This window comes from Balaenoptera ricei, chromosome 4 (assembly GCF_028023285.1).
Source record: "Balaenoptera ricei isolate mBalRic1 chromosome 4, mBalRic1.hap2, whole genome shotgun sequence".
Lineage (NCBI taxonomy): Eukaryota > Metazoa > Chordata > Mammalia > Artiodactyla > Balaenopteridae > Balaenoptera > Balaenoptera ricei.
In genome coordinates this window covers 104,655,861-104,677,856 of record NC_082642.1, presented here as the reverse complement: position 1 = coordinate 104,677,856, position 21,996 = coordinate 104,655,861, and the positions used below count along the sequence as shown (strand labels likewise).

At 35.9% G+C, this 21,996-nt stretch overlaps 1 long non-coding RNA gene across 1 annotated transcript in view; it reads left to right on the top strand.

The window, feature by feature from the left end:
* LOC132365446 (uncharacterized) overlaps positions 1-21,996 on the top strand; it is a 152,064-nt gene that overhangs the window by 42,910 nt on the left and 87,158 nt on the right. The window contains exon 2 of the long non-coding RNA XR_009503102.1: positions 5,372-5,427. This is a non-coding gene — a long non-coding RNA (uncharacterized LOC132365446). The remainder of the gene's footprint in view (positions 1-5,371; positions 5,428-21,996) is intronic.

Genomic DNA, 21,996 nt, shown 5'->3' with positions numbered 1-21,996 from the left:
AATGTTGTCCCAGAGGTCTCTGAGACTGTCCTCATTTCTCTTCATTCTTTTTTCTTTATTCTGCTCTGCAGTAGTTATTTCTACTATTTTATCTTCCAGGTCACTTCTCCGTTCTTCTTCCTCAGTTATTCTGCTATTGATTCCTTCTAGAGAATTTTTAATTTCATTTATTGTGTTGTTCATCATTGTTTGTTTGCTCTTTAGTTTTTCTAGGTCCTTGTTAAACATTTCTTGTATTTTCTCCATTCTATTTCCAAGATTTTGGATCATCTTTACTATCATTCTGAATTCTTTTTCAGGTAGACTGCCTATTTTCTCTTCATTTGTTTGGTCTGGTGGGTCTTTACCTTGCTCCTTCATCTGCTGTGTGTTTCTCTGTCTTCTCATTTTCCTTAACTTACTGTGTTTGGGGTCTGCTTTTCGCAGGCTGCAGGTTCATAGTTCCCATTGTTTTTGGTGTCTGTCCCCAGTTGCTCTGGTTGGTTCAGTGGGTTGTTTAGGCTTCCTGGTGGAGGGGACTAGTGCCTGTGTTCTGGTGGATGAGGCTGGACCTTGTTTTTCTGGTGTGCAGGTCTGCATCTGGTGGTGTGTTTGGGGGTGTCTGTGACTTTATTATGATTTTAGGCAGCCTCTCTGCTAATGGGTGGGGTTGTGTTCCTTTATTGCTTGTTGTTTGGCATAGGGTGTCCAGCACTGTAGCTTGCTGGTCGTTGAGTAGAGCTAGGTCTTGGCGTTGAGATGGAAATCTCTGGGAGATTTTCTCCATTTGATATTACGTGCAGCTCAGAGGTCTCAGGTGGACCAGTGTTCTGAACTCAGCTCTGCCACCTCAGAGGCACAGCCCTGATGCCCAGCCGGAGCATCGAGACCCTGTCATCCACACAGCTCAGAATAAAAGGGAGAAAAAAAGAAAGAAAGAAAGAAAAAAATAAAATAAAGTTATTAAAATAAAAAATAATTATTAAAAAATTTTTTTTAAGTAATTTAAAAAAAAGAAGGAAAGAAAGAAAGAAGAGAGCAACCAAACCACAAAACAAATCCACTAATGATAACAAGCGCTAAAAACTATTCTTAAAAAAAAAAACAAATGGACAGTCAGAACCCCAAGACTTAATGTTAAAGCAAAGCTATACAGACAAAATCTCACACAGACATACACATACACCCTCACAAAAAGAGATAAAGGGAAAAATATATATATTGTTGTTCCCAAAGTCCATTGCCTCAATTTGGGATGATTCGTTGTCTGTTCAGGTATTCCACAGATGCAGGGTACATCAAGTTGACTGTGGAGATTTAATCTGCTGCTCCTGAGGCTGCTGGGAGAAATTTCCCTTTCTCTTCTTTGTTCGCACAGCTCCTGAGGTTCAGCTTTGGATTTGGACCCGCCTTTGCGTGTAGCTCGCCTGAGGGCGTCTGTTCTTCGCTCAGACAGGACGGGGTTAAAGGAGCAGCTGATTCGGGGGCTCTGGCTCACTCAGGCCGCGGGGGAGGGAGGAGTAAGGAGGCGGGGCGAGCTTGCGGCGTCAGAGGCCGGCATGACGTTGCACCAGCGTGAGGCGCGCCTTGCGTTCTCCTGGGGAAGTTGTCCCTGGATCACAGGACCCTGGCAGTGGCGGGCTGCACAGGCTCCCGGGAGGGGAGGTGTGGACAGTGACCTGTGCTCGCATACAGGCTTCTTGGTGGCAGCAGCAGCAGCCTTAGCGTCTCATGCCCGTCTCTGGGATCCGCGCTGATAGTCATGGCTCGCGCCTGTCTCTGGAGCTCCTTTAAGCGGCGCTCTTAATCCCCTCTCCTCACGCACCAGAAACAAAGAGCCAAGAAAAAGTCTCTTGCCTCTTCGGAAGCTCCAGACTTTCCCGGACTCCCTCCCGGCTAGCCGTGGGGCACTAGCCCCTTCAGGCTGTGTTCACGCAGCCAACCCCCGTCCTCTCCCTGGGATCCGACTGAAGCCCGAGCCTCAGCTCCCAGCCCCGCCCGCCCCGGCGGGTGAGCAGACAAGCCTCTCGGGCTGGTGAGTTCTGGTCGACACCGATCCTCTGTGCGGGAATCTCTCTGCTTTGCCCTCCACACCCCTGTGGCTGCGCTCTCCTCCGTGGCTCCGAAGCTTCCCCTCTGCCACCCGCAGTCTCTGCCCGCGAAGAGGCTTCCTAGTGTGTGGAAACCTTTCCTCCTTCACAGCTCCCTCCCACTGGTGCGGTCCCGTCCCTATTCTTTTGTCTCTGTTTTTTCTTTTTTCTTTTGCCCTACCCAGGTACGTGGGGAGTTTCTTGCCTTTTGGGAGGTCTGAGGTCTTCTGCCAGTGTTCAGTAGGTGTTCTGTAGGGGTTGTTCCACATGTAGATGTATTTCTGATGTATTTGTGGGGAAGAAGGTGATCTCCGTGTCTTACTCTTCCACCATCTTGAAGTTCCTCTTCTAAGTTACTTCTTATTATCATTCTCTCATTCCTAAATGCCATCATAAGTAGAATATTCTTACTCCAATTGCTAACTATGATACTGGATTCTTTCCACATTTTCTGCGTCGAACTGTAGGTACCGTTTATAAGGACGTGTAACAAGAAAGCATGTAATGTATATAATATATGTAAAGAGTAAACTTGGGATACTATTCATAAATAGGAAGTAATTCTCAGCAAATTCATCAATTAGGGTCATTCTAGTGTTTCTATTGTGATGGATAATGAAGGATGGCAGTTTACCTTCTGTTTTTACCCTGTATCTGAAGACCCTCATTAATGGAGTGATTGATACATGGAAATCAATCCATGATACAGTGGAAGTTTGCAATTGATTTTTCCATGATACCAGGAAATTTGCAATTGATTTATATTTGTGTGGGTTTTTTTTTTTCAAAAATATTGTCTCAGATAAGTAGTAATTCCTGGAATAAAGGAACACTTTATCAAAAGAAACTAAATAAATATGGGAGAATGATCCCAATTAATGAATGCATTAAATACTGTATCTTTTCCAAATCTAAAACTCAGCTCCTTTCTAGTTTTCTAACGTTGCCATGCTAAAAATAATAGTAATTCTACTGTTTAAGAATAAATGTGTACATTATAAAACTTGTAAATACAATGATATGCCTCCTATGGAATGAGTCTGAATTCTGTTGAGAATATTCTGGAACATGCTGAATCAGGGAAGGAGAAGGAGAAGGAGGCAGTGGTAAGGAAGCCATAGAACACAGGTTTTAACATCCACATATTAGCACATATTTTTGGATGAATAAACATGAATTTATAGGGGACAGAATATTTAAAATTATGACTGTCATTGAAACTGTGAAACATAAGTATATAATTTTTCTTTTTTGCCTTTATAATTTTCTGTAACAAATCTGAAACCATTAAATGTAAAAAATGCCACAGAAATCTCTTTTTGCTTAAATAATTATTTTAATAATAAACATGTCTGTTTAATGAGCATCACTTTACTAATCAAAATGTTACATATGCTCAAGAAAAGGTATTTGTATGCCAGCTGGCAAAGAGGAATGTTACTCAATTTTATGTCTTGTTGTTTATTCAATAATTATTAAATTTCAACTGCGTTTTGGAATGAGGTGGGGCATCCAAGTAATGCATAGCTCAGGCCATATAACAGGCTACTGGTGGCAATAAGACAGATTAATAGAAAGGGTCTTGGTCACAAGGAGTAGCAGTTTCCTCAATGACTTACAGTGAATTTTATAGGTTACCTATCAGTTTGTGTTATTAGAGGCAAAATGTAGAAGATCTTGACACCAAGTAGTCCTAAGGGACAGTATGAAAAAGGCCTTTGTGTTTCAGACAAATTCCTTGGTGTTGAATAGTGGTGAAGAATGTTTCTTTTAACACTTAGTCCGGTGTCCAGCATATAGTGGTCAGTCATTTAATGTCAAATAAAAGAGTGGATGTGTGAACAGCTGGCAGAGTGAGGAGACATGGGGAGTGAGGCATGGGGGACAGTGCTTGACATTAGAGAGAAATGTTACAGTTCTTCCTTGATGGTTGTAAACCTACTTTGTCTCTCAATTTCTGAATAGTTGCAAACAATTGTAAGGAACCTCAACCATGTTAATTTCTGCCTTTATTCATATTTTATGTAATAGCTGATATATTTAGAAAATGGGGCATGAAAATAAAATAAACACCCTTGAATCCACCATTGGACCTAAAGAACCTAAGGGCCAGAACTTGATTCCTAATGTTGAAGCTATTTTTGTTTGTTGTTAATTAATCCATCCTTGTGCCACTCCTGTATGGGTAGCCATTATGTCTTTTCACCACATATTTTAAACCACATATTGATAGTTTTACCACATATTTATGTTTTTAAATGTTTGTCTTACCTTGATTTTTTTTTGAACTTTATAAATATTCTATCATACTACAAATGATAATTTTGGCCTAAATTGTTGCCTGTAGCTGAGTATATTTACTTTTACTGCTGTATAATATTCATAAAGTGATTATCCTTTCTCCTTTGTATGGACATTTGATTTGCCTATGGCTGCTTCCTTTTCTTTCTTTATTTATTTCTATTAACATGTTGGTATCAATATGCTCCTAAAGTATAAACTCTACCTGGACAGGGATGTTTGTCTATTGATTTTTTTTTTTTTAACCTAGAAAGGTGCCTGATGTAATGAGCACTCAATAAATGCTTGTCACTGTTGAGAGGAAAAAAGAACAAAAAATATTGTATGTGATTCCTAAATGTACCTGTGCAAGAGGTTTCCTCATATATATATTTATGTACATATAGTGTTCAAAATTTTGCTCACATATCCTCCAACAGAATTTTGAAAACTTGTGTGATTCTTCACACATTTTTAAGTTGGTACCTAGTTTTTTTAAATCAACTGTTTAAGTGATTGCAAATGATGTAATTTCTGGTATATTTGTATATTGACATTTTAAACTGACACTGTAATATCCTTTTTAAAAATAGATCGAATGGAATACAAATACCATTGTACTTTTTAACCCATTACCATTTACTTATAAAATGCAGATGAAAAGGTCTTTTTTAAAAGCCAGAAATTTTATATTTTTTTCTCCTGGAGTCATATTTTCATTTCACTACTCCCACAGAATTTTATCCGAATGCAGTATATATTTTCACTTACATTTTCATTAGTCACCCTTTTATACTTTACAATAAAAATTATATATATAAACTTGATTTTAAAAAAATTTTTTGTGCCTTTAAAACTCTTAAATGTTAATTATTTTCTGGATTTAGTTACCATAACAATTGTTATTAGTGCACAGTTGGTTAAAGCCATTTTGAAAATAATTATTGAACATAAAGTAAAACTTTATTTGGAAATGCATCTCTTTTGATGGATCTGACTGTTATTTTTCTATTTGTTCCTAGTTCTAGGATGACTATCATCAACTGCTGGAATGAGACAGATTCAGTGGAAATTCACGGTAAGAGAAAGTATTCAGCCACCAGTAAGTGTAGGGCTTACCCAAAGTATTGGAGTAACCATTGCTAAGTATGCATTGTGCATAGTACAATTTTCTATTCCCATAGGAAGGAATCAAAAAGTAGAGAAGTGGTTGACAAGTGCCGGAAAGGATATTTATTACTGAGTCAAAACCAAATACATTTTTAAAGTGTCTGATGATTTTTTCTTGGTAAAATTCAGGGAAATGTTTCTCTTATGAATAATAAATGTTGAAGAAAATACAAAACACTTTTTACCTCCAATATATGTTCCATTTTCTTGAAGATGTGATGCTGAGATGTCAGAAATAACATAAATATTTTCATTTAAAATTTTTGAAATCATGTAAAATATCCGATTGAGAAACAGTTCCAGAAAAAGTCAGGGCATGAGATTTGAAGCACACAGTTTTAATTCTAGGGTGCATTTTCAAACATTCTGAACATTTTAATTATATGATAGATAGAGTGGTAAGGCAGGTAACCTTATCTTGTGTTTGTGCTGTCTTTGATATTTCTTACCCTCACCCTTGTCTGCTCTCCTCTCATGAACAAGGGTCTTTCCCTCAGGTACAGTGCCTTTTCCCACAGTTACAGGGCAAGAGAATGTGAGGCTATTAAATGGAAGTAGTCATTAGTCCCAGACTCCCACTCTACAATATATATGTATTCACTGCAGCCTAATATAGTATGTGTGTGTATGTGTGTGTGGGGGGGGGTATTTCTAATGTCCATGATAGAAACACATTTATATATAAGACTGGGAAAGACGTAAAGCCATATGATCAAAAAAGACATTGGGGATGATACCATCATTAAAAGAGAATTCTCTGTCACCAGTATTTTGAATTGTTACCATTATTTGGCTTCCTTGGAATTTATGCTATTTAGGATAATGCATTATTATGAAATTGAAGATGGGTGAGAGCTATTTTTTTAATAAAATGGAAGAAAGGATGATTTTTGTGAAAAGAGAGATGAAAAGTAATTGTCATGAAATGTCTACCCTCTAATGAAGGCACATTCTCAGATCACTTCAGAGTATATACATTTCATATGGATGCTGGAAATCTAAGTTTATTCCTTTAAATGTATCTGTGTCTGTAAGAGACTCCTCATGTACCCCAGGGTTACACATGCACAATTTGCAGACTTCTGGCGTATACCTGCGAGTACATTGCTCAGTCATGGGATATACCCCTTTTCATCTTTACAAAATAACTGCTTAATTGTTTACCCAAATAATTGTTCAAATTAATACTCCAACTAGAGGGTATGAGAATTTTCATTTTCTCTGCATATTTGCCAATACTTATTTCCAGATTTACTAATTTTAGGCAATCTAGTAGATATAAAATTATATTACACTTTGGTATCAAATAGCATTTCAGTGATACTACATCCTTCCTTATGTTTACTTGCAATTCGTGATTCCTCTTCTGTGCAATGCTAATGCATACCTTTTTGCCCATTTTCTACTGGATTGTTTGCCTTTATTATTATTTTGTAGAATTTTAAAAATACATTTTGAATTTTAATAATTTATTTGTTAAATATGTTGCAAATATCTTCTAGTTTTTGGCTTGTCTTTTTACGTTCTTTATGGAGTCTTTTGATGAACACAAGTTCTCAATTAAATGCAGTCTAATTGATTTTTTTCCTTTATGATTAGAGCTTTTTGTATTTAGTTGAAAAATTCTTTTTTACCCAAAGTTTATAAAGATATCTTCCTCCTATACTTTTCCTAAAAGTTTTAAAGTTTCTTGTTTCACCTTTAAGTCTTTAATTCATCTGAAATTGATTTTTGCATGTGGTTTGAAGTAGAGATTCAATTTCAGTTTTTCGCACCATTAGCCAGAGCTGTTTATTGTTTAATGCGTCTCTTGTCTAATGATCTGCAGTGCCATCTCTACTATATATCAAATTTCATGTCTGTGCAAGTCTGTTTCTGGACTTATTATTTTCCTTTACTCATTTTCTGTCCATGCTAATACCATATTCTCTTTACTACTGTAGTTTTACAATGTCTGGATGTTTGTGGAAGATTTTAATCTTTTTAATGGCAAAAAAATTTTGACACGTTTCCCATCAGACAGTAGAGTCTATTCCCGTCCACTAGAAGTTGTGCTGCCCTGTGATTGCTTTGACCAGTGGAATATGGCTCCAGATATAGACTTTTAAGATATCTGGCTGTTTCCAGTGAGGTTCAAGGGATTGCTGTGCCACCAAGTAAGAAGCCTACCTGCCCTGCTGGAGATGCCACATGATGAGACCTTTATGACTACAGGGAGAGGGAGAGGGGCCAGCTAAATTCACTCTGCTGGCTGTTCCTGCCAAGATCCCAGCATTTGAGTGAAGTTGTCTGGGGCCCTCCAGACTAGTTAGCATCCAACTGAGTACCATTGAATGAACCCAACAGACACCACACAGGGTCGAGAGAAAAACCCTAGCTGTGGTGCCTTCCTGATATGTCAACTTTCCATTTTTAGGTCAAGTACTAATCTAGGAGTTGCTGTGGAAGGATTTTGCAGATGCAGCTAAAGCCCCTAATCAGTTGACTTTAAGTAAGGACAGTTATTTCAGTGCGCCTAATTAAATTGGTTGGATGGCCTTAAAAGCAGGCTTGAATGTTTTCTGAGGAAGAGAAGAAATTCTGCCTTTGGACAGCAGCTTCTGCCTATGCCCATGGAATTTAGACCTGTATATAATCTTTCCTTCCTGATGCCCTGCCCTACAGACTTACTTAGCCAGCCCCCTCAATTGTGTAGGCCAGTTCCTTGAAATACATAAATCTTTGTAATAAATCCTACTGGTTTTTGCTTTTTGGATTGAACTTTTACTGATAGACTAGCTAAACCCTGCCCAAATTCCTGATTCATAGAATCATGAAATTAATAGATAAATGTTGTTTTAAGCCACTGCAATTTGGAATAGTTTTCTACAACGCAGGTGATAACCAAAACAATAATTAATAGGTTAAGTTGTCACATCCTTAATTTTTAAAAATAAATTTAGTATCTTAACTATTACTAGTTTTTACTTTTCCATACAAGTTTTAAAATCAACTTTTACAGTTTCTTTGCAAACTCTATCGGTATGTTGGTGGGAATTGAATTACATCTGTAGACCAATTTTAGGTGAATGACATGGTTATGATATTGAATCTTCTTATACATCTATTTATTTCTTTGTTTATTTAATTCTTAAAGTTACTCAATAATGTTTTAAAATCTCCTCCAAATGGTCTTATATATTTTTGCCATATTTTCTAGATACTGTATATCTTTAATGTTATTATATGTAAGTAATTTACTAAAATGAAAATTTCTCGTTGTTGCTGTGGGTGGGGAATGGTTTTATATACTGATCTTAAATTTCTGCTATCATGATATACTCTCTTCCCAGTTTTAATACTTTGCCTGAAGAATCTTTTAGGTTTTCATTTTCTGTCTTGTGTTTATCCCATCCCCTCGCCCCATGACTTTCCTTTAGAAACTCTAAGTGGAAGGTAGATGGAGACAAAAAGCTGAGCTCAGGTTTACCCACGGCCATATTATAGATATTGCGATTTGTAGCATATGTGCTTTTAGGATACTGATGTATGTTCTTCTGTTGGGCCTTTACAATTTAACCGTGTGCTTGAGAAAAATTTGAGTTAAAAAGAAAACATGTGGAAAGTGGAATAGTTACAGTATACTTAGAGGTCAAGATCCCAGCTTTGCCATTAACAAGCTATATGACCTTGGATAAATTACTTAACCTTTTTAGACTAGCTTTTCTCACCTGTAAAATGGGGATTAAAATAATCCTGCATCATAGGGTCTTAAGGACAAAGTGTAATGAGTGTATGCATGCAAAGATCTCATCACTTTGAAAGCTCAATAATCGCTCAGTAAGTGGTGGTTAATATGATTGTAAGCAAGTAACTATCTGTATTTAATTAAAAGTGTTTAATAAGTATTTACATATAATTTTTCTATGATTGAATTTACATTTTATTGTGAGGTGTTAACATTTTAATGGTATATTCTCACCTACATGCTTTGGGAGGGCTGGCCAAAAGCAGGTGAAATTGGTCTTTCATTACCTTTCCTTCTTTAGATTCCCTGTACTTCGTTTCAGTCATTTCCCTTTTATGTGTTCCCTGTTCTCATGCAGAGACTCCTTCATAAAATTTATACTAAAGAATTTGTGATTTACGTGATGTCCATGGCAGATCATTTCTTCAAAGATTGCTAAGTGAGTGTGTGTGTGTGTGTGTGTGTGTGTGTGTGTGTGTGTATCCCATGCAATATGCTTTTCTCAAAATTCGATGTTGACATGCCTTCATCAAGTGGTGGAGGGTATTTATTACCTCTCTTTGAAACTGGCTGGGCTTTTGTAAATGTCTTGATCAGTAGAATATGGTGAAGTGATGCAGATTAACTTCTGCAGCTAGATCATTGAATGCATTATGGCTTCTGCTTGGCTCTTCTCTGGACACTTGCCTTTGGAACCAGCCACCATGTTGTGAGGAAGCCCAGGCCACATAGAAAAGGTTTAACAGTTTCTTTGGGTCTTCATTTCGTTATGAAGTTTCCTGTCATATAAAACTTAAATGCATTTGCATGCTTTTCTCTTGCTAATCTGTCTTTTGTTACAGGGATCTCAGTTGAGAACTTAAAAGGGTAGAAGAAAAGAGATATCTTTTCTTCCTCTACACCTGTTTATTTCTTGATGGTGTTTTTTGATAAGCAGAATCTTTTAGTTTTGATTAAGACCAATTTTCCATTCAATCTTATACTGACAATAAGCAGTAGAAGGAAGGAAGACTAGGTAAATTTGTCAGCCTAATTTGCAAAGATGTCATTGCATGAAAGACCAAAGACAAGACCTTTGTGTTTGCTTTCTGTTATTTAATGTTTCCAAGAATAGATATATGATGTAACCATTCTTCAAAAATATGTTTGGAATCACAAAAGAACTCAGTTCTGCTTCTTAGCTTTGATGAAAAGTTTTTGTAAATAAAACTAGCATTTCTTTTAAAATGTGGATTTCCAAAATTATACCCTTAGTGACTTTTCAAAATTAGGAGTACAGCAAGCTGAGAGAAAAAAAAAACACCTCAAAGAAAACAACATTTTGGAACTGAACTAAAAATATATATGTAAAGTAAAATTAAAGTGAAAAATCAAGGATTTTAAGAAATTCTTCCCCAGGGAAGTGTGAGTGTGTGTGTGTGTGTGTGTGTCTTTTCATGTGTGTCCGTGTGTGTGTGTGTGTTTGCATTTGAACAGGAATCATCCTGGCACTGTTTTTCCTTTCAAATTGTCCTAACCTTCAGACAACAGAGAACCAGTAAAATATGCCTGCGTGACTCTTTCTAAAGCCAACTCTTAAAGGAAAACATTAAAGAAAAAAAAAGTCTTAATTTGGATTTGTCTCTTTCCATGGTTACGCACTTGTCTTTTAATCAGACCAGTGTCTCCCATGGTTTTATTTCATGATTAAGAATACACAAGTTATCATATGTGGACTTTGTGTTAAAGAAAGGGTTATCATCTTGGAGCAAAACTCTTCTGGTCTGACTATAATAATGTCAGGTTAGGCTTACAATTCAAAAATGATTATTTGAATGAGGTTTTAGGTGTTTTCCCTCTTGACTGCTTTACAGTATTTAAAGCCTGAAACCAGTATCTCTGTTCTAATAACAAGGTTATGCCAAAGGTGGGGAAGAAAACAAGACCCAAGCAAGGAGTTAATAGCAAATACCATGGGCATCTTTAGTGGGAATATTCAGATTTGATCTTACTTATACATGCATTAAATGGTTCATCTGCATTTTCTGTTGAGTGTCAGAGCAGCATATAATTAAGAGAAATTGTAATTGCAGAGTACCCCATCATAGCTTAATAATTTTCTTATGCTTTGTTTAATGTTATTTAAAATCTTTCATTCTGTGGAAAGGGTCATGCTCCCTTTCAAGGAGGGCTAGCTGCGTCTAAAGACAGGTTTCAAAATTATAGGGGGTTGTTTTTATGTAGTTATCATAAATTAGTAAATAATTATTAGCTGGTTATCTAATAAAAGGAGAGTAGATTATAATAATTTATGCAGTTGGAAAAAGGGAAACCTGCTGAGAGAAAGAAACAAAACGAGATTTTTTTTTTTCTTATTTTTCATCTGTGTCACTGCTATCTGCTGCTGTAAGTACCTTTCCATCTGTATTTGGCCTGAAAAATTAAAGAAAAGCACGAAGCAGTCATAAAGGAGATTTAAACAGAAAGACAGGAAGATGTCTCTTAGGGACTGAATTGTCTTCCCTCAAAATCCATATGTTGAAGCTCTAATCCCCAATGCAGCTGTATTGGAGATAGAGCCTTTAAGGAGTTAATTAAGGTTAAATGAGGTCATAATGGTGGGGCCCTAATCAAATACGACTGGTATCCTTATAAGGAGTAGAAGAGATACCAGAAGTACACCTACAAAGAGGAAAGGCCATGTGAGGAGAGGACATAGTGAAAAGGCGGCCATCTACAAGTCAGGAAGAGAAGTCTCACCAGAAACCAGCCTTGCTGATACCTCGATCCTAGCCTAGCAGTCTCCAGAGCTGGGAGAAAATATATTTCTGCTGTTTAAGCCACACAGTCTGTGGTATTCTGTTATGGTGGCCCAAGCCCACTAATACGAGAGCTGAGTAGGGCTATCCCCAGAAGTTTTAACATCAACTCTGTAAATTAGTATAAATTAAATCTGTGTCAGCTGGACAAAGACAACCTTGCTTTACCTTTACATTTATAAGTAATTATTGTTACTCAAATATGTATCAACACTTAAAACAAACAAACCAATACATACATACACACATACATACATATATACATAAGAAAGACATACGATACCATCTAACATACTACCCTCGTCCAAAATGCTAGAGGTTCAGTAGCCTGGAATTTATTATATTCCATTTAAAGATATTCCTGTTGCTTTAGCATGAAACTCTGACGCTGTGCCAAGTTGTTGAGTGAGCACTGATTTTCCCAAGTGGGATGGATTGAGCATCTCATGATTGGTAATTTGGATCTCTGAATACCATTGCTCCATTGCTTTACAGTATGCTTGGCTTATTGATCAGTGGTGTCTAGCTAGCTACTGGATTGCTTGTCTGTTGTTATCAGGTAGCAAATTGCAGGTATCTCAGTAACAAAATCTGTGTCTCTGTTTACAGTGATGTTCAAAATCTAATTACCCTTATCTTTATGAAGACAGAGATTTCAAATCTGAAATTTTAATTCATCTGGGGAGAATTATCAAATGCAATTTGGACATTTGTTGCTCCTTTATCCTAGGATGGCTGAGGTACTATCTAGGTGTCGTTAACTCTAAGTGTTTTCTTTCAGGTATACTTACATGCAGGCAGTTATAGGCTGCTAGCATGATATTAGAAACCCGCCAGTGAAGGAGGTGTTATCTCATGCCTCATAAGGGTGCATAAATTCTAACATTTATGCAGCTATTCTGGCTTGTCCTTGGGAAAGGTAATTTTATCTCCCTGAAGGTAAGAGTATTTTGTAAGGACTTTGGATTTTTAGAAATGTTAGGAAATAATGACAGTCGGTGACACTAATTAACTTACATAGTTAATCAAGTGTTAGACCTAAAGGCTGGGAAAGGAGATAGGTAAACACCACAGTTTACAAATGGTTAATCCTTTATTGCTGCTTCTTTTAGCTTGTGCCTGGAAAGAGCTCTGGAATTCATGTCATTCAGATAAGGCTGTGAAAAGAAGGATATTTAATAAGACAGAGAGACTCGGCTTTGAATTCCAGCTCTGCCTTTGACTGTTTCTCTTGGACATTTCATATAACCTCTTTAAACTCAATTTCCTCATGTAATCCCAATCACCACGCAGTGTATTATTAAGGATGAAATGGGACAACCCAGGTTTAGTACACAGCAAGTGTAAAAAGTGCTCCACAAGTGTTCATTCCCTCTGTGTTTCTGTAGAATCTACAAGACATCCTCTGACTTCACTTTGTCCTCGGTAGTCACAGAAGTGGTGACAGGGCAGGATTTCATCCTTGCTATTGGAAAGAAGGTCCAGAGCAATGTCTTCAAAGCCAATGTGAGGGCTGTGCTGGGAGAGCACTCCCTTCCGGGCTCCTGTTAGCAACAATTTCTTCTTACTCTTCTATAAGTAACGTTCCAGCTGAGTCATGGTGAGCCGTTTCTCTGATCAGGTTTATACAACAAATATTTGTAATGGAGGTAGGGGGATGGATGACTGACGTACTAGGTTCTAAAACATTCTAGCTAGTAAGGTGCACATTTTTGTTTTGTTATTTCCCTCATTTTCTGTCTCTGCTTTTCCCTAAGATTCCTGAACAGATAATGTGTGCATGTACATAAGGATATACACACACACAAACACATGTGTGTATATATATATATGCCATTTAATTTAATTAAACATTTATAAAAGCTAACATAAACTGCTGTAAATTACCATGATTATGCACACTTTTTTGTCTCCATCAGAGGCTGACTTATAACCAACCTAGAATTTTCTGTGGCCTTTAATTCCATTGCTAACAATTCTCCACTGCCATATTCCTGCTCCCTTCTTAATGATTACCCCACAGTTCCCTGAAAAACTGAATACTCCAGCCCTCCTGCTCTCTGACATCACTGTAAAACTTGCTGGCTCTTTCTTTTCTTGGCTCCTGACTGTGGGCCTCCTATTACAAAGTTTTAGCACACTCTTGTTCTCAAAAGGCCTACCTTTTAAATCTCTCATGACTTGTCCACGTACTTGTTTTGAGTCTTAAGTTAACCCATATTCCTAATTGCTATACCCATGTTCCTGACTGCTTGCAGGGCATCTCAGATTCTTCAAATGTAAAACCAAACCCATCTTATTGCAATGCCCTCCTCATTTCTAGTCTCTATTTCTTTCCCATAACATATTCACAAAAATGTCTTTGGCTTTTTAAATTTATCTTTTATTTTCTTCTCTTGTTTATTAATAGCACTAGTCATTACCTGAAAACCTTGGAGATTTATATTAGAGCGATTCCATATATCATATCCAATTTTTGATTCTTACTTCAAATACCTTCCTAGGATTAAAAGTTCAGTACCTCAGTTTTTAAGGCTAAATTACTGTATTTACCTCTTCGTGGACTCTCTGTTCACTCAAATCTGTTTAGCAATTATCCATACAACTCCTTCAGGTTTTTTTAAGATATACTGTCTAATATTGTCATGCTGTTATATACCTGTTCTCCAAAACTGGGTGCTAAACTCTTCAGTGGCATTGCTTATGACCCAGTGGACCAAGGTTCCTCAAATCTAGTGATACTCTGCATCCAAAACAGGGCATTTTCTGCGGCTTCTCTCACATGGGAGATAACTATGCCACCTTTCTTTATATTTTTGAGTTGGGCTGGTCTCAAAGTATTGTTAATTAAATGATAAATCTCATCAATGCTATGTGATCTGCTGACTAAATTCAGTGTGTGGCTACTTTAGTCAGTTATCTTATGTATTTTACATCCCAGTCAATTTTACATATTTTTATTTTCTCGTATTTAATATATCTTACATGCTAATTAATAAGAAATATCATACCTAGTTTATTTATCATATCTAGTTTATCCTTGTAACATGTCTAGCATAGAAATGGGCTTGTAACTTGAGATCAAAATGTCAAAGCAATATTCTGTTAGCTAGACTGTTTGGCAAGTTGGGTTTTTGCTCAATACCTAAATGAGAAGTGAACACAATTTGCTTCTTTTTTTCTTATCAGTAGTATTCTCGAAGCCAGACATACAGTAGGAACTCTATCAAAGTTTGTTGAATAAATGAGTAAATGAGTAAAGAAACAAATTCAAATCAAATATTCAGAGTAAGCATAACTGATGTTCTTCAACAAATCACTTTAACAACAAGGTAATTTTCCCACCTGTGGATGAGTTTCTGGAGTTAAATTCAATCATAAAGAGAAATTACATTCACTTGAGAATAAATGAACCTTTCTCATATATGTTAGTATGAACTTTCACTGTCATCAGTTTCACAGAAACATCCATGGGCAATTTTAACATCCTTAATATTTTAAAGATTATGCTCTCTGCATAGTACTGGCCATCTGGCCATTAGGATCAACTACAAAACCTATAAGTGGTAGGGGTCATGTTGCCTTTTAAAGCTACAGCAGTCATTTTTGTGGAAGAATCATCTTCTAACCTGCAATGGTATTCCTCACTATTAATGCCAATGCTGAGAATTACACCAGGCATAATCATGAGCCACTGGTTGTACTGTATGCAACATTCTTTCTTACTTGTCCAGCTGAATTGCAAAGTGCGTCTTGATCAAGATGCCTATTATACATGTGATGCTTACATCTGCAGATTTTACTTTGCCTGTATCCCTAGTACTTTAGGTGTGTCAGTTCAACTTTCACACACTCATGTCTGCATTAGTCCCACTCATCTTTTGCTTCAGTTTATTAAATGGCTATCGTAAAATATAAAACACAGGTGAGAAGAAATGAGATATAATTTTACATATAACTGTAGAATTAATTTCATTTCCTTAATACTAGGAGCCAACATATGAGGTAAAGTTGTGGAAAGTATGTGAAACATCTGTGCCTATGTTTAGGAAATTAATTTCAATTGAGGTTATTTTCCAGTGCTTTGGGGACAATTACTTGCTTCCGATTTTACTTCCTCTCATCTTCAAGCTTTGTTTACCTCATCCCCCACATTAGAGCAGATTTGTGTCATTTTTATTTTCATTCTCATCTAATATATACTTGTAATTATAATCTTCCCCCATATAAGAATTATTTTCATTTTCAACTTTTTTTTGGAGGAGGTATTTTTCTTCAGTAATCGTAACGGAAGGGCTTTCAAATTTAAGATTCTCTAATACTTTCTAATTCTATTTCATCCATTCTTAAGAAACTAAATTCACCTTTGTTGTCAGTAAAGTTACCATGTTGCCAAGGGCCTACTATTTGACCCCTAATTTATATGCATTATCTCATTTATTTTTCTCATTTAGTTCTAGGTATTATTATCTAACTTTATAAATGAGTAAAAGCAAGACTCAGGAAAGCTGTATAGCTTGTCTTAAGTAAAGCAGTCGGAGTCTCTCCAGGTCTGATTCCAAAATTCCCTGCTTTTAAAACTATTCCAGCATTTCATAGATGCCTACAGAAATAGACAAATTCCAGCATTTCATAGATGCCTACAGTTGTTCTTAAATGTTTGGCAAGATTCCATGCCAAGTTTAATAAGTTTGACTCACTGCTGCCATGTGTTAACTCTTGTAGAAGATAAAGATTTCAAAAAACATTGACTTTCTTTAGTAGTTTCAATCTTTTGATGTGTTTTACCAGGTAGTTTAATTATGGTGGCCGCTGTCTCTGAGTAGTTAGTTGGGCAGTGTCTGGGAAAAGAACAGAATCAACTACCACAATGACATCCATGAATCCAGATCTTAGGAAATTGCACTACTGGTATGTAAAATAAGGCCAAAATTCATTAATTATTGTTATTTATAAATAACGTTGGCATGAGTTAGCCAATGGACAAGAGACCTTGTTATTGGGTTCTTATAAAGGATAACATTGATAGGATCTTTGCAAATATAATCTTAGAGAATTATAGGTGTTCCATAGACTTACAACACTGAAAAAGATCTTTAAAGCCATCTCTGAGTTCTAAAAGAACATGCTTTACCTCAGATGTAAAATGGGAATTTTATTTGTGTTCTAAAGATAATCAGCATAGTGACTAGGAGGGGAACATTCTGGCAGATGAGTAAAGAAATCCTTGGTGTTATGTTCTGGTTAAGAGCACCCAGGTACCATTTAGTAGTTTTGACCAAAAAAAAAAAAAATACGGAAGTCAAATATAATTGTCATAGTACAAGTGAAGTATGTTTTGGCCCATCAGTATTCTTAGAAGATTTATTGCAAATGAGAAGGTATGTGAACTGATTCTGTGCTAAGTGTTACTCAGTGAGTACCTATGAAGCAATTATTTTTATCCGAAATGAGGTTGACTTGTACTATGTAGTCATGAATCTTTCTCAAACAATAAAATAAGAACCCTACTAACATTCACACTCTTGTCTGGGAGCTCAATATGAACTCTTGAGATTCTTTTCAAATTTAGTAAACTGATAAATCCTTATGCTTCTATGAATGAAAATGACAAGATTGGTGTTTTAAAGAAGGTTGTCAGAACATAAAGATATGTGTGTGTCTATGCACATATGTATGTGTATGTGTAGGTATATATGTGTGTATGTGTGTGTATAATGTGTTCTCTCTTCTTTAAAAAATCATCAGGAAATATTACTCATTTTTGAGCACATGCCAAGAACAAAAATCCTACCTAAAAGGAATAGTTTTCTTTTTTCCAGACAGTAAAAGTTAGTGTCTGACAATAAGGACTGTAATAGAATTGCTTTCTCCAACAGAATTATAGCATAATTACTGAGGGGCCATAATATATTTTATACTGCTCTGTTAGAACTTTCTACTATTTTTTATCCTTTAGAAGATTTTACTACACTGAACTCAGAACAGAGGTCACAGTCCACACATCTGACAAATAAGTAAAAAAGTAATAACCCTAAATAGAAAATGCTTATAACTACATTCCACAGAGTTAATGCCCTACCACCTTTAACCCTTACTTTAGTTATGCTAATTCATCACCTAACCCATTCAAGGTTTAATTAAATAAAGAATTCAGTAGTGTACAGTGCAAAGCTACCTTCTCCCATAAAAAATGTGTTTATATTTAGTTATAGGCTCATAGACTCTTCTGGATCTTTATATTTCCTACTCTTTTCATAGAAGCAAAGTGAATAAATATACCTATCCCATCTAAGTATTTGTAGTTGAATAGAAGTATGCTTAGTATTAAAAACAATTGATTATATATCTCAAGCAAAATTTTACTTTATAGAGCCTTTTGCCATCCAGTGAAAAGAGAAAAATGCCATTATAAAGAATTAATTATATGACCCAGCAATCCCACTACTGGGCATATACCCTGAGAAAACCATAATTCAAAAAGAGTCATGTACCACAATGTTCACTGCAGCTCTATTTACAATAGCCAGGACATGGAAGCAACCTAAGTGTCCATCGACAGATGAATGGATAAAGAAGATGTGGCACATATATACAATGCAGTATTACTCAGCCATAAAAAGAAACGAAATTGAGTTATTTGTAATGAGGTGGATGGACCTAGAGTCTGTCATACAGAGTGAAGTAAGTCAGAAAGAGAAAAACAAATACCGTATGCTAATGCATATATATGGAATCTAAAAAAAAAAAAAAAAAGGTTCTGATGAACCTAGGGGCAGGACGGGAATAAAGACGCAGACCTACTACTAGAGAATGGACTTGAGGCCACGGGGAGGGGGAAGGGTAAGCTGGGACAAAGTGAGAGTGGCATGGACATATATACACTACCGAATGTAAAACTGATAGCTAGTGGGAAGCAGCTGCATAGCACAGGGAGATCAGCTCGGTGCTTTGTGACCACCTAGAGGGGTGGGATAGGGAGGGTGGGAGGGAGGGAGACGCAAGAAGGAAGAGATATGGGAATATATGTATATGTATAGCTGATTCACCTTGTTAAAAAGCAGAAGCTAACACACCATTGTAAAGCAATTATACTCCAATAAAGATGTTAACCACCCCCCCCAAAAAAGAATTAATTACATCTTTATATCTCTAAGTAAATGCTTTCAGGAAAAGTTAAAAATACTAGTGATTAAAAAATTAAATATTTGTACTTCAACATTGTTTCTTTTCTGAAAAATCATTTCTATGTTCACTGTCCTATGTATCTAAATTGGAATGGTTTGGTTTGCACTATCTTTAGTGGGAGTTTAAAACTTAAGTGTGGGTAAAAGGCTATGTGGATATTTATTATACCAGAAAATTTATAACTCAAACTTGTGGGAATTATTATTATTATTTTATTTTAAATTAATTTATTTATGTATTAGCTATGTTGGGTCTTTCTTGCTGCGCGTGGGCTTTCTGTAGCTGCGGCGAGCTGGGGCTACTCTTCGTTGCAGTGCGCGGGCTTCTCATTGTGGTGGCTTCTCTTGTTGCAGAGCATGGGCTCTAGGTGCACAGGCTTCAGTAGTTGTGGCACGCAGGCTCATTAGTTGTGGCACACGGGCTTAGTTGCTCCGTGGCATGTGGGATCTTCCTGGACTAGGGCTCAAACCCGTGTCCCCTGCATTGGCGGGTGGATTCTTAATCACTGTGCCACCAGGGAAGCCCAGACTTGTGGGAATTATTAAACTTTGGGCTGTTATTTTATGCTTTTGGAAGTTCTTAATCTCCTTTGTCTTCTGGCTTCTGTAACTGTGTGACATAAATTCCAATTTCCAAACAAGTTAATAAGTAAAATGTATTCTTATATTCTAAAAGCTCTCTGTTCATTAACTATTTAATAGTAGAGACATCACTCATCTATGTTCCCACAACTAGTGTTAAACTTATATTGTTTTCATAATTTTGTGTTGAGTAAGGAGGGGTTTGAAATTATTTTCAAGAATAAGACACAAATTCTACCATTCTAACACAACTTGATAACTATTACTCATACCTTCAAATTTGTTTAACTGTGTATTACATTATGATGCTAATTTTATGAAATAGCCTATGTAAAATGAATATATTTACCTAACATATATGTTCAGTTTATAAAGGTTAGTAAATAAAACCAGAGGCACCACTGCTTATCTTCAAATACCAGTGTAACCACCACTGCTGCCCCACCTTTCATTCTAGAACTGGTCACTATGCTGAAGTTTCTGGTTATCTTTCCCTCAGATCTCTTTATAATTTTACTTACACGGATGTATTAGGTATTTACACATTTAGAAAGGTTATGTTTCTTTATGTAGCAACACTATTTATCCCTAGTTGCGCATTTTTGTCTTGAAGCCCATGTTTAAGATTTTTATGTAGCTATACCAGCTCGAGCTTGCTCTAGGCATTTTCCATTATGCCTCTACCTTTTTTCTCATCTCTCTATGCTCTTTTTACAACTATACCTCTTGTGTATGGCATGTAACTGGATTTTGTTTTAATAAGGCTTTTCTGACATTTTAAATTGTAAATTTTAGTTTATTTACTTTGATTACAGATATGCTTGCATTTGTTCTAATATTTTGTTTTGTTTTGTTTTGTTTTTTGTCTAGATTTTTCTGTATTCATTTTCCCCCTGTATTTCATTTGCCTTCTTTTGGATTGACTTTTGAATTATATTTCATTTTCCTTTTTTGCTCCATTAGTGCTTTGGAAGTTATGTACTTGATTGTTATTCCTTTAGTAGTTATTTCAGAAATTTCAACAGGTTTATTTAACTTAGAATTAGAAATAGTTAATCTATATTTAGTGAATAAATTCCCCGAAGTAAGATTCTAAAATCAAGGAATATGAGTGCTTTCATGGCTTCAAAAAATATACTGCTAAATTGTCATCCAAAATTGTTGTGAATGTATGCTACCACTGGCAATGCATAAATGTATTTTTTTCACATTCTTACAAATGTTGAGTATTGTGATTATTTATTTATATGTTTGTTTTTTATGCTAATTTGATTGCAGAGAGGTTTTCTTTATTGTTGGTATTTCTATACATTGCCTAACTAATATTTTCATGTGTGAGTTATATTTTGCCAATTTAGCTATTTAATTACCAAATTTTATGTGCTCATTATAAAATGAATCATTTATTTGAGACTGGTATTTTTCATTGTCTATGTAACAGTCTTGTGTTTGTTGGTTAATTTATCTTATAAATTTTCTACATCACTGTGATCATACTTCTATTATAGAATATACTATTTAAACAGATATTTGTTTATTTCTTTATCTCCCCCAGATTGGAGCAATATTATATTCAAATCTCTACTTACATTACCTGACAGGATGTTCATGAGGGTAATCCTAAATGCCAGATACAGAGGTCCTTTTTTCTAAGCTGACAATGCTATCTTTAAGTGTATAAATCATGCCAGATTGTTATTATATTTCAAGGATAGCCTCCAAAGGGAACAGAAGGGAATGTATTTTTCCCAGTCAATTTGTCATATTTAACTAGAAGTTGAGCGCTTCATTTTAACATTTTTTGTGCTATAACATGTTGCTTTACTGAATGAACTTGAGGATGGAGGAAGATTGCATATGTTCCTTCCATCTCCTGAGTTTTTCTGTAATTTGACAGTTGGTACTTAAATGTTCATTTCCATTAAATTCAATCATGTATACAAGAAGTTTATACCAAATAACAGCTACTATAATAAGTATTAGGAATTAAGGTGTTAAAAGTTAATTAAGATACTGTTCTATATCTCTTTATAATTATTTGTAGTTGATTCTGGAAATGTCTATTTCTATTTAGTTACCTCATTGATTTATTGAGATATGACTACATAACAGTACTGGGGTAAGCCTACTTTTGACACTTTTTTGTTTATGTATATACGTGTGTGTGTATGTATGTATATTTT